The sequence below is a fragment of the Humulus lupulus genome, chromosome 5 (assembly GCF_963169125.1).
Source record: "Humulus lupulus chromosome 5, drHumLupu1.1, whole genome shotgun sequence".
NCBI lineage: Eukaryota > Viridiplantae > Streptophyta > Magnoliopsida > Rosales > Cannabaceae > Humulus > Humulus lupulus.
The window spans coordinates 221,229,270-221,244,559 of NC_084797.1; positions in this window are offsets into that span (position 1 = coordinate 221,229,270).

Consider the following 15,290-nt stretch of genomic DNA (forward strand, 5'->3'; position numbering starts at 1 on the left):
AAAATTATGTTCAAACATATTGTTGCACGTTTGACTACTTTTTTTTATACGCATGAAAACAACATGTTTGAACCTAATTTTCAGTACTGTAAACTATTCAGAATTTTTTGAAAATTTACATGATGCTTTAAATAGCTACAATATACACGGTCATAAAAAAATCGCGTTGAAAACTATTCATGAGTCGAGAACACTGAGAACCCCACCAGTAAAGCTTAAAGTGAATACCTATAAAAAAAATTATCCTAAATATATACTCATCACAATAAATATTCTTTTAATCCTCGTATACGTAGTTTTCAGTTATGAAAGATAGATTTGATAAACAGACATTTTTAAACAAAATTTTACATTATGATATATACCCGTTAAAATTAATTATATCTCTTCTATCTATATAAAAAATATTATAAATATTTAATGTAATATACATTTAAAAAAGTTATTAAAAATAGATATTTATTAATTATATTAATATAAATTCAAATATTATAAAATATCATTATTATAATAATATTTAATACAAAATTAATATTTAATAATTATATTACTTTAAATTTAAATATTATAAAATACCCTTATTATAAAAATATATAATCTTAATTCTTATTGACAAAATTTATTATTAATATTTATTAAGAAAGCATGTTTTTTATTAGTTAATGTAACTTAACTAAATACATATTCATATTAAATAACAACAAATATTATAAATATATTATATATATAGGGTGTCGTGTGTGTACAAATATTATAACTGTGTAACCACATAAGAAGTTAGAATAGCATTTATCTTCTATTAAAAATAAACAAGTTTTTTCTCCAATTATAAATGTGTGATTTGAATAATATCATGAATGTCTTATAATAGTGTAGTTTATGATCTAAAATATTATTATATATATAGTTGAAAAAACTATAAACAATGTTTAGGTTTAATTTTTCTTTTAATATGTTTATGTCATTATTTTAGGAAACAACTACGATGTTGACAATAAAAGTTGGTTTTAGTATATTGATAGTCTTAAATTCCAATTTTTCACTATTACATTGTATATTGTAGTCATTTAAAAAATCTCACAAATTTTCAAGAAATTATGAATAATTTACGGTGCAGAAAATAAAGTTCAAATAATTGAATTTTCCACGCGTGCCTGTTTTTGAGTGCACACATGTAACAAGTTGTTTGGACATTGTTTTTTACACTGTAAATTATTCAGAAATTCTTGAAATTTTGTGGGATATTCTAAATAACTACAATATATACAATCATAATGAAAAAAAAATAGAATTTATAATTATCTACATGTTGAAACTAATTTTTTTCAACACCGTAATCGTTCCCCATTCTTTTTTATATATATATATATAATATTATTTATTTATTTAAGATTTATATGACAATCATAAAAACTTAATAAATATATTTAATATTTTTTTTAAATAAAATTAAACAAATATGCATTGTATATTATTTATACCTAAAAATAAAAATTGTGTAATGTATATATAAATATTTATTTTAATTTGATTCAATCATTTGTCAAAAAAAATTATATATCAAGCTGAGTCCTACCATATACGTACCTAATATATTATATGTGAACTGATGATAATATTAGAACTTTTATTATATTATATTATATTATATGTATAACTTATATTGAAGGGCAAGTCTTGTTATAAAATTGTTATGATCTATGATTGAGAAAGCATATCTGATTATCTATTTTCGTCACCAACGAATATTATAGCAAGAATAATAAGCGCATTCCAGTAGCTGAGTCTCTATTTTTTTTTGTTGACACATTCAACATCTTTTAAGTGTATTTTATTTTGAAAAAAATTATTTAAAAAAATGTCATTTTGCAAATTGATATTAAAAAAATGGTCTATTTTTACATACTATTCATATCATCTTATCCTCTATTATCTCAAACTATGTATTTAATCATAAAAATGAAAAATTAAGTTAGTGTGTGTTATATATGCTTTTGAAAAGATGATGATATTATATGCCTCTCACTTATACTTGTTAATTACCCCTTAATTAAGGGGATTTATATATATGTATATATAACTATATATACTATAGGTTTTGACCAAGTTTGAGTCATAAAAACATAAACATATATAGAGAGAGAAAGGCATTGAACATTGTCCTTAGTCATAAAAATTAACTCTCCCTCCTTTATTCAATAAATGCACGATTTCTTATACACCTTCATCTGTTTTATCATTTAAAGCTACCATTTAATGCAGTCTACTCTAGTAACTCCCTATTTTTGTATTTACATTAACATTGACTGACCCAATAAAAAATATTAATAAATTATTTACATTTTGTAAATAATTAATAAAAAAACCATTAAAGAGTTTAATATATAATACTAAATGGTATACACAAAAAAACAATATGTGGTTGAAGAAATTCAAAATTTTACTAATCTAAGACTAGAATAGCCAAAACTTTCAAACATATTTAATCATGATTACAACCTCTTGATTATATTGTAAGCAATGTATTAATTAATCCCTATCCCACTCAAACCAATATTTTAAACTATATATCCTGATTAAATTATAATGTTAGTCTCACATTAATGCATATTTATACATGAAATTTACTCATTTGGTATCCTATATATATTTTTGCACAGTATCATTTTAGTATATTATTTTTTCAATAATTCTCGTATGATTTCCTGTACTTTAAAATTATACATATGTTAGGAAAACATAAGTTGCATCAATGAAAATAGTAAAAAGATTCTTACAACTCTAAGCAAAATATACAAATGAACAAATATTGATTAAATAAAGTTACAACTCTATAACAAAATATACATGTAAATATGAAAATGGTAGAAAAAGATAGTAATGAAAAATACAACTCTAAGACAAAATGATACAAATAAACTAGAAGTAGTAGAATGGAAGATATAGATAAGATTACAACTCTAAAACAAAAGATACAAGTAAAAGAGTAAATAGATAATATAAGAAGAAGATGAAAGCAATAGTATAAGAAGAAAAGAACAAGAACAATGAACAAAGAACTCTCACTCACACAACCAAAGTGAAGAGTGTTGGGGATCACCAATTTGAACAAAGTTTGAAACCTTTGTCCAAAAGCTTATTTCCCCCTAACTCAAACACTAAGGGAACTCTCACAAATTTGGAAATAGCTTTCTGGAATTATCAAGCCTCTAGGTGTTTTCTAGCTAAGTGCTCTATTGGATAGAAAAAGTGTGTCTTACAAGTGAGCAATAGACTCCTATTCATAGGGTTTAGAGACACCTTTTGAATTTCAAATTCCACCAACCCCCATGGATGTAACAAATGTTTAATTGGATGTTTATGGAATTAAAATTGAGATTTTGGAGTTACTTAGGGTGTTAGAACTGTTCAAATTGGAAAAAAAAAATGAAAATCCATTTTGGTTGTTAGCCTCACTAGTCGCAGCCAGGAGCATCAGTGATCGCGGCCACTGGTCTCTGTCGGCCGCGACCACCAATACCTCTGGCTGCGGCCACTGGCCATTTTCAGCACACAATTTTGTGTTGTTTTTCCAAACGGTTCCAAATCACTCTCAATTGATTTTGTAACCCCAAAACACATTATTGGGGGTTAAAACCAAGTCTCCAACATCCATTTCACTTATGACTTTAAGAAATTCAACTCAAAATTGTGTAACAACAAATCTACACAATGATGGGCAATATTTGAGAGTTACAAATCTGTAACACCAAATATATTACATATTTGAATATTCACATATATCAAAATATTGTAACTCTCTTTTATATGTTACAATATGTGACACTCTTTGTCACATATTTATATCCTAGACTCAGATTTAATAAATAAAATTTTGTCAATATAACAAAACTGTCATAAATTATGTGTGATTAAGTAATTAAATTTGAATTTAAAACTTATATAATTGAGAGAAATTTGATTAAATTAGTGAAATTTTAATAATTTAATTTGAATTTAAGATTCTAAATATATACGATTTTAAAATACTAGATACTAAATACGTACTATTTTAAAATATCAAATATCAAATAAGTATTATTGTATGCAGAGGCGCCTGTACAACCCATTTATATATCATGACCATTTTCCTATAGCCCTATACGACACCATATCACCACACCAAATCTTATATTATTACATAAATATATAAGATACAATCTTGACCAAATAATATATATATATTTATATGAAAGCGAAGCAATTATTGGAATTGACTAGTCGTGAAGATTAAAAACCCCTAGCAAATGAGATTAATAGATGTGGATATGAAAAACATTCATACTATAATGTGATAAAATAAAAATAAGAAAGACATATTGAAAAGTGCAATTATTATACAAAATACATTATTTTTCTGAACATATACATATATATATATATATGAATAGATCCAATAATAATTATGTATACAAAAAGTGGTCCTCAAATTTGTTGTTTGTTTGGAACTAGTAAAGTCCCAAGAGTGATACTTTGGACATAAAAACGTTGGATTGTTTCCGTTATAATGAGGAGTATAAATATAAGAACAGCATGTGAAGTATATATTTATATATATATATATTTATATATATTAACCCGTGAGGGGTGAGGTAGTAGCTCTAGCTAGAGAGGTTGTGAATTTTAGTATGTGTTGCTTGTGAACTTTCATGATCAATATTTACAAAACGCAGATCATATATCATTGTCTATGGACCAGACCATCATATACATACCTGCTCCTGCTCTCTCATCATCATATCTGTGCCATAACCCTCTTAATTAATTCATTTGTTCTCTATAGTCTTATTCGTACCTACGTCTACAAATAATTTATATATATATATATATATATTTGTTTAATAATATTATCTTTTTTAAAAAAAACATTACTATGAGATTATTAGAATAAAATTAACTTTTCTATCAATATAGTAATAATATGAAAAATTGTATTGATCGATAATTTTTTTTATATGAGCTTTACTTTAAACTTTATTGGTGGAGCTTTTAGTATTTCTTGATTCGTGAATAGTTTTTGGTGTAATTTTTTTTATAATTATATATATTGTAACTATTTAGAGTATCCTATAAATTTTTAGAAAATTTTAAATAATTTACAGTACAAAAAATTATGTTCAAATATTCTCTATAAAAAAAATTTCTATATATATTTAGGGAGGAGTTACTTTGTGTATACATAGTACACAGTATCAATTTATTTAGAGATGTATTTTGTAAATTAATTTTATTATAAATCAAAGTAATTATATTGTATATATGAGTGTATACGAATATTATTGATTTAATTTTTCCAATCCCTAATTATGGACCCATTTTCACTAGTTGTATTATTATTATTATTATTATATAAATATATAAAAAAAAACTGAAGGAATATGGATCATGTATATGTGACTTTGATATAAAAAATTACTTAACAATGGAGCACATGTAATATTTGCGCATGACTCTCTCAGTCTCAATGCCTTAATTGATTAAGCCAGTCATTTTCTGAAAATATTTATTTTTTGCACCATTACAATTCATTTTCTTGATATATATACATAGATATATTTGTATGCATGTATATCATGTCATCCTGAACTGTCATTAATATATATAAATTGTACATGTGTTTATGTTCTTACAGTTCTGATCCCTTCAGAATCACACTATTCTCTTTTTGGAAGTTTATAACATTTAAAATATATATATAAACCGGGAAAAAAATTGGATCATATACATTTCATTTTGTAAAAATTGGATCATATACATTTAACATGTTTCATTAATTTATATAAAATATTATATTTTAATATAATGTTTGATTGATTAAATAATTGTTACAAAAAATAATTATTTAATTTAAGTATAATGGGAATTTTATATAATATAATATTAGATTAAATAACGTGACAAATGTGATTTAATTGTCTGACCATGTAACATATTATTATTGAGAGTTACAAAATTGGACACATGTGTGTGTTCAAATGTAACATATTTTGGAGTTACAAGATTAGTTACAAATTTGTAACTCCCAAATATTACCCAACAATGTGTAAATTGAGACTTACACATTTGTGTTTGAATTTTTTAGAGTCATTATGTAATATGGTTGTTGAACACATATTTTTAACTCTCATTATGTGTATGGAGGTTACAAAATCTTGTGAAAAAGATTGAGACATTTTTTAAAAAACTGAAATTTAGAGGTTGAAACAGCCTGGTGGCCGCGGCCACATGCTTCCCAAGCCGCGACCTTGGAGTCAAAAGCCAGCGGCCGTGGCCAGGCATGTCCCAGGCCGTAGCTTGGGGTGCTGACAACCAATTCCAATTTTCAGTTTTCTCCAAATGGAACGATTTTAACATCCCAAGTAAATCTCAAATTTTCATTTTAATTTCATAAATATCCAATTAAAAATTGGGAATAGTCATACGGGTTGGTGGAATTTAAAATTCAAAGAATATCTCAAAACTCTATACATATGAGTTTATGTTCACTTGTAAGATATAACATTTTCTATCCATAAAGCACTTGGTTAGAAAATACACTAAAGAGAGGCTTGATAATTCCAGAGAGCTATTTTCTTGTGAAATCCCTTAGTGCTTAGAAAATAGGGGAAATAAGTTTTTGGACAAAGGTCTTGGACCTTCTTCAAGTTGGTGATCCCCACTACTCTACACTTTGATTGTGTGAGAGTTTGTGTTCTTTCTATTGTTCTTATTTCATTCTTTTGTTCTTATTGTTTTGAGTTTGTAATATTCTTATTTTACATCTTTCTAATTATTTATATTTTTAGTAATTAAATTGTAACATTTTTCTTAATCAAATAACTCTCTAACATAAAAAAAACAAAACCAATTCGATATTTTTTAAATAAAAAAATTCATTCTATTGGACATATTTGTTTATCTTATAAAATTTCACCTTAAACACAAGACTAGCTATGTTAATATTAATAAGAAAAATTTACTATGAAACACTTTAAGTAGTTGATTTTGTAACACTTAAATATTTATGTAAAAAAAATTTACAACGATACAACCTAAGTTGATTTTGGTGCAGCCGTCATCGTCTGCCGTTAAATCTAATTATGACCTATATAACAGCAGCCACATGGCCATACTTACGTAATTTGTCTAAATAATTTTTTAAAAATTTATTATATATTTTGTTGCTCATATTTTTTTTAAGGGAATTGCTAAGAGGCATCATTGTTGTCCAATACCAAAAGGAGGTGACGCATTATTATTGGTGCAATTTAATATCAGTTCCGACATGATTAAATTTAATAAATATTATGAGATATCATTAACTAATTATAGAATATCAAATAACAACACTCTTTTTCCAAAACCTCCCTAAAGAAGTGTTTTCGGGGCACACGGTCGTTTTGTAGAACATGTCATTCTAAAAAAATGATTTGCGCCTAAGTGAGTGGCTCGTCACACGGCTGTCCATTTTCCAAATAGATATCTACTGCTACTCGCAGACCACCAAAAGTGAAAGCCGACCAGCTCCTCGACCTCGATTACAAACTACTTGCACTTGAAGGTTTCGGTCTAAATGGCCTAATGCCACTTCTTTTGAAAAGGCAAAATTTTATCAAACCCTACTAAATAATCAAATAATCTAACGACCAATGATAGAGCCATAAAAACTTACTTATGGGGGTTAGCTATTTTTGTTTGTTAGAGCAACTTCAACTGAATTTTTTTATTTTTTTTTTACCATTTTTGTGTTAAAAATTCAAAATTCAAAATAAATAGAATTTCAACCTGACTACATATAATGTTATATATGCAGTCCTCTACATTGCCACACCATATTTGTAGAGATGGCATTTTTTTTAATATAATATTTATTTTTTATGTATACTTATAAAAATAAATTAAATTATATACGACACAAAAATTGATAAAATAAAATTTAATAAATTAACATTCAAACATTAAAAAGAATCTATGTTTTATAAAAAAAAAAAAAAAAAACATAATTCTTATTAGTAGAATATAATAATTATTATGATTTAATAAAATAATATAAAAATAAATATAATATTTTATATTATTTGAAGTAATATAATATTTTGATTAAATAAATCAAGTAAAAAAAAGTTAGGAGTTACAAAATCAAAGAGATTACGAGTTACAAAATTCTTTGTAACTTATTAGAAGAGTTACAAATGGTTTTGTAATTTACTTTGAGGAGTTACAACTAGTAAATTAAGATTACAAGATTTGTAACTTACTCTTCTAATGCTTATATAGAAGTTACACATTTGATTTGATTTTGAATGGTAAATGATTTCAAATTCAAAAGAGAGCTAAAACTCTACAAATAATGACCATTTATTTCTTTCCATCATACTTTACATTTCATCTTTTTCAACTCTAAGGATGGCTTGGTTTGATAAATCTTAAAGAACATTTCCTTAAGTGATATCCAAAGAGTTCTAGTGAGTGTTAAAATAGCTTCTTTCGGAAAAAGTCTTTAGAAACTTGTTCAAACAATATTCAAATAATGAACCTAATTGGTTTAATTAATTGTTCAAACTTGTTCAAATAATATATTTTTTTTAGTTTAATTTATATGTAAAATAGGAAAGAAAAAACGAGGGGTTACCAACAATGAACCTAATTGGTGACCATAGACACCATAAAACCATTTCAGTACAAAAAGAAAAAAATAGAGCTTATGTATGATTTTAGTGACTAAATGAGCCAATTTAGAAATAAAACTAAGTCCAATGACATTGATGGATCAGAAACAACCAGGGCAATGGCGGCTGTCCTAGCTAGGGCTGGGGGGCCAATAAACTAAAAATGACAAAATAAATTGAAAAATTAAAAATATATAATTGACATTAACGAAATTGAATTATTTGACAAAATACGACAAGTCCATTTCATAGTATCAAACACCTATAGTTACTTCACCAAGTTGGCCAAGAACTTCTACCATACATCAATCAATCAAATTTTTGTTTTTAATTATCAAATTTGACATTAGATTGAGGTATGTATATGCTGAAACATAGAGTTGGCTCAATCATGTGTCAAATTAGGCCCAAGTTAGGCTTTCTATTTTTATTTTTAGAGTTGTGTTTTCATAAATAAGAATAACAAAAAGTTTTTGTTTTTTCTTTTAAAAAAAGTAAGAATTGTTTGATTAATATTTTCTAAAAATATATATATTTTAAAAACTTTGAATGAAAATTAATAAATATAATATTTTTAAAATGAAAATAGTTCAAAAGTTTGCAATATTTAATGGATTGACCTATTACTTATATGATTAAATGAAATTACATTTTTATATGGGATTTTTAATAGAGTTTGCAAAAATATGGTTTATTTTTCAAAAAAAGTTAATCTATTGCTTTTTTTTTAAGAATTTTCACTATTATGGGTTTAGTTTCCCATATTTTTGTATAAAAGTTTGTTTATGCCATAGTATTACTTTTAATCAAGTTTTATTAATTTGGAAGGGTATGTTTGTAATTTGATTATTTTTTTAACTTATTTGATTTTTTTTATATTAATATTATATAACTATTTTTATATTAAATTTTTCTTTGGTTGTTTTGCAAATTTTGTATTTTTTATATGAATTGAGTTTAATATTATTTTTTATTTATTATAAACATTTTTTTTAGATTGTACGTTTTTTTAATAGCGTGGGTAAAGTAACCAGTTACTTGATTAATTTTTCAGAGGTATGTAAGAAAAAATCCTAGAGCTAGGTTAAATAACATGTATTAGGCGGGGTAACTAGTTACTTGTTTGATTTTTCACAGTTATGTAAAAAAATGTCCTAGGGCTAGGTTAAATAACATGTATCAGAAGGGGTAACCAGTTACCCTGAGAGGAGTAACCTTCTGCCATAAAAGGGGTAACCAGTTACCATAAGATGGGTGACAGGTCACTCATATTAGAAATGAAAAGAAACATCAAATTTGAAGGAAAAAGTGGAAGAACACTTCATTAAAAAAGGAAGAATACATAAGTATGATTTTAGTAATATAGGTAACCAATTACCGTAAAGAACCCAGGAATATACACACACATCAAAACGTGAAGGTGGCCAGTTACCCCCAGAAATATACTCACAAAGAACGTGAAGGTGATCAGTTACCACAGACCTAAAGAAAGAAAAAAAAAAACAAATCTGACCACTAACCAGCCTCTTCCCTTGCCTCCGACCACCACCAGAACCCCCCATCCCCTGCGCGCAGAACACCGTTGCAACCCCACCCATCCCCGCCGTTTTCGCAGCTCCGAGCACCACGGAACACACTCAGTCAATGCACCACCCTTCTCCCTCGCCTTCGAGCACCACTAGCACATCCTCACCTAAGCCTAGCCTCGTTGTTTTGGATTTGGGGGCTGACGAATGGATTGCGCAGAGATTTGCAAATTCGGGCTGGGTTCTTTGCTGGCGCGGTTGGGTGTTCTGGGCTGGGTTTCATGGAGGTACGCGCCAAAGGTGAATCTCAAGTGGTGAGGGTGGGTGGCCGGAGATGATGGTAGAGATGGTGAGGCAGACGAGTGAGGACAAGGGAGGTGGCGGCTAGGGCAAAATGAAGGAGAAGAGAGATGGGAGAGAGAGAACTGTGTGACTAGGGTTTGAGAGAGAGAAGAATGGAATGCTAATTTACAATAGTACCCATGTTTGGCTGATGTGCTTTGGTTTTAAATTTAGCTTCCAAATTTTAGCTAACTATGTGCTTCTCATACTTTAATTTTTTCTTTAATAAATTTTTCCATACAAATTAAGAAAAGTATAATATCCATATTTTTGCACATTAATGACATAAAAACCATATTTTTGAAAAATTACCTTAAATAAAATAAGTCGTTTTCTTTTTTTAAAAAAATGTTGAATAAAAATGGATTCAATGGACCTAAAGATGAGAAAATATGAAAACACAATTCAATCCACTTGGCTCACTTATGTATAAAGTTAAGTGGAAATTACATTTTATATGGCTTTTAAAAGAAAGTTTTCAAAAATATGGCTTTTTAAAGAAAGTTTTTAAAAAAATATGGCTTTTTTTACAAGTATTATTTTATGGCTTTTGATACATTTTATTCACTATTATGGATTTTTTTCCCCATATTTGTATTAAGTTATCATTATGCCATATTTTGATTACTAATGATATTTTATAAAAGTAGAAGGGTAATCATGTAATATCCATGTTATTTTAAGTATTTTAAATTGGCTATTTAGTTAAAAAAAAAAAAAACCAGTGTTCAGTGTTCAGTATTTTACATTTTTTTAAACTTTTTAATTTATTTTATATTATTTTATATATTAAAACATTTACTTTTTGTTTCTATTTACTTTTTACAAAACCAATTGTTTCACTTCTTCTTTTCATTTACTTTTTACAAAAGCTTCACACCCATATGTGGTGATTTGGGGTTTTCTGCAACATTGAGGAAATCCGGCAACGGGCTTGAAGGCGGACGACCATTGGAGTTGAATGCAGGTGAACAGAGGTCGGTGAACGGAGGTGAGCTGTGGTCTTCATAGTCGTCGATCGAAGCCGACTTACTTTGGCATACAGAGTGCTGCAGCTTCAGAGAACAGAGGTTTCGAGTGGCGAATGGCGAACGGCGGGCCGCGGTAAGAGGTTTGTTTATTTGAATAGTGGGTTTGAATTTTCACAGTTAAGGGAGGAGAGAAGAACATTTCATGTTTTTTTGACAAATTCTAGTACTAGATTGTTATGGTTGTTGTGGTTGAGGTTTAGCCAAATAGATTTTTTTTTTGGTAAATTTATTTAGTTTGTCAAGCATAAATAATGTTGATCATACTTTAGTAAATATATATAGTTGTGTTTCTTAAACTATCTACATTATTCGGGTAATGCAGTTACACTGAATTTATACACATATTTTCATTGAGTTAAGAACTCAATGCTTCAAAATCTATAAAGCTAGAAGTTATATCGTGTATGTTGTTTCAATGTTGTTGTTTTTTTTTTTGTGTTTTGTGTTTTTGTGGAAATGGTTCAAAAGGGAGGGGACGTTGGCTCTTCTAAGTCCACTGATGAGGTTGGACCGTCAGTAAAATTGCGACGTTCTCCTCGAAGTCCTAGGGGAGGGCTGAAGCCATGTGGACCTGTGATTATCGATGAGAGTAACAATCAGGTATTTTAGTTTCTTATTTTCATGTTTTAATGTTATTTTTTTTCTTAGTAGGTTGTTTAGTTAACAAATTATTATATGCTTTGTAACTGGTTTCTATATTTTTGTTTATTGTGGTTTATTTATATCTCTTTTGGTTCTAGGTAACTAGTTACTTTGACATTATTCATATTTTAAATGAGTTGTTTACTTGTTAAGGTAACCAGTTACTTTGGTAAGTAATTGGTTCCTTTTTTAGAGTGTTTGTTTTTAATGATGCTAAGTGATCATTTATTTGTGATTTTGTTTCTTTGTATAGGTTGTAATGTAGTTTGTTAAGTTTACAAGTAATTGGTTTCCGTAGTTATGTATGCTTTTCTCATGTGATGTGTAATTTTATAGGCAACTAGTTACTTTTGGTATGTAATTGGTTTCTTTTGTGAGTTTTTTTATATAATGATTGTAAGTAATCATTTTTAAGTTTGATATTTAGGTGTTGCTGTTTTTTAGTTTTTTTTTTTTTGCCTTGTGTAGGTTGTAATGTAACTTGATAAGTCTACATGTAACTGGTTACCCTAGTAGTGTATGTATTTTCATGTGTTGTTTAATGTTCAGGGTAACTGGTTACTTTTTGGATGTAACTGGCTTTTTTTTTTTGTGATTGTCTGTTTCTAATTCTGCTATATAATCATTTTTATTTGGGATTTTTAAGTCTTCTTGTTTTAATTTTGATTTGTTTTTGTATTGTATATGTTGTAATGTAGCTAGTTAACTTTTAAAGTAGCTGGTTTCCTTAGATGTGTATGGTTTTTTAATGTTGTAGTTATTATTTATTTTAATTTTCTTTTTTGTGGTAATTGTGTTCTCTTTTATTTAGGTTGTGCATTATATGATCAAACCAGAGTTTCAGTTTGGAAGTTCAGCAATGGAATAAACAAGATGTTATAGCTGATTTGAAAAAAGTATTCACCAAGAAGCAAAAGGTTATGTTTAGAATAACTCATTTTGGTCGTTTTTTGGATTTGCCAAGTAATGCATGGCAAGCACAACTTGTACATGGTGTTTTAATGAGAGAAGTTCATCAGGAAAAATAAGAATTTGAGTTTTGGTTTAAGCTTAGTGATAAGGAAGTGAGGTTTCTATTAGTAAGCTTGGATTAATTATTGGGCTAGATTGTGCTAGTAGTGTTGATTTAAGTATGTTTCCTAATGGTTAGAAAGGTCTTAGGAAAAAAAATTTCCCTAGTGTTAAAGTGAATGACAAAGTTAGCAAAAATGAAGTTAGTAATATTTTTAATTCAGAGAATTTTAATGCTATCGAGGATGACCTTGTTGTGAAGTTGGGGATTGTTCACTTTTTGGCTGGTTTTTTGTTTGGGACTCAGAATGAGACAAGGGTTGACAACAAGTTTTTTGGTATGGTTGATTGTGAGCTTTCCATGTTGAAAAAGTTTGCATTTGGCAAACTTTTGTGGCAAAGAACTAGGTGCTATATGCGCTCAGCGTTAAAAGAGATGAATGCTCTTTATATGAAGATTCCTAGTAAAGCAGATTGATCCCTTGATAATTGGAGTTACAAGTATTTTGGTTTTCCTTTTGCATTTCTTATATGGATTTACGAGACACTTCCAATTTGTTCATCGCTTTTATGTCGGAGGATCGGTTCTTCATTTCCAAGGATATTGAATTTGCATACCAAGGATAGTGTGAGTTATCAAAAAGTTATTGAGAAAGTCTTTATAGATGAGAAGGTAGTTTTTTCCTCTTTTGTTTTGTGTTGTATTTTTGTATATGTTATATTTGTAAGTAACTGGTTACTTGTAATTTGTATAGTTTTTTTTAATTTCATATTTAATTATTGAAGCATGTTGTTGTTCATGTTCTTTTTATTTGATTCTCTTTGTTTTTTTTTTTTAATTTAATGCAGTTTGATGTCAATATTTTCATTCCTAATGCAGTGGAAAAGAAATTAGGTATTTTGAAAATTTTATCATTTGAAAGTGTATTCTGCCTAACACCACCACCTATAGATGAGGACATTCCACTATCAGAGATGCCTTTGTTGAGGTTGGACTTTTGCTGCCAAAGAAGCGTTTGGAGGTTTGTTTTTGTTTTTTTTTATTTTTTTTAAAACACTTTGTATATGTGATTCTGTTTTACTATTTTTGTCTTCTTTTTCACTTGTATGTAGGATCATTATAACAAGGAGTTCCAAGATCAAATCAATGAGTTACATGTAAAGCTGACTGAAGTCCAAGCTTCCCAAAAGTTGATTATTGGTGAAGTTGGTTCTTTGAAGAAAAGTTTTGAAGCTGATTTTTCTATAGCGATCAATTTGCTTGTAGACATTAAGTCTACTGTGTCTGTCAAAATTGATGGTGGAGATTTAGATTCTCAAAATCAAATGGACGTGGACCATATTTTTGAGGTAACCAATTTCGTGTGTAATTGTTTTTTCATATAATATATGGTGTCTATCTTGTTTAAATATTTTATTCTTTTCTTTAGGATTATTTTGATGATGTTTGTGTGGGAGGGTACCAAGATGTTGAAGTTGGTGAAAAGTTGGGGGTTGATTTGGAGCATTTTGTGAAGATTGCTTCAGGTTTTGTTACTCCTGTTAAGGTATATTGTTTTAATCATATATTGTATAAGAAAGTAGTTTATTTTTTATATTTGTTATAAATTATATGTTTTTTCTCTTTTGTTTTTGTAGAGTCAATCTAAAGAAGCCTCATTGCTATGCTCGACTCCTTCAACTTATACATTTCATGTGTCAAATGAAATGTGGAAGGTTATAAATGAGTTTGCTGAGAGACCATTAAAAGAGAGCAATTATGTGGAGGATAAAAGTAATTGGTCGATTGTTGTTTATGATTCTTTAAGGGTAGTTGATCTTGTGGCTATTTTGCCTAAGAAAAGAGAGGCGAAGCCGAGTGCTGTGGTCAAGTCTCCTTTCATGACAAAGTTTGGGTCTTTTGAAGATGAAGGTAAACAAAAAAGAAAGAAGACTGTATTGGATAATATATGTCATTTTTCTAATGATCTTGGTTATAATCACACTGAAGAACAAGATTCTTAGTTTCATAGTTGGATTGAAACTAAAGTCAAGCACAATAACATGTATGT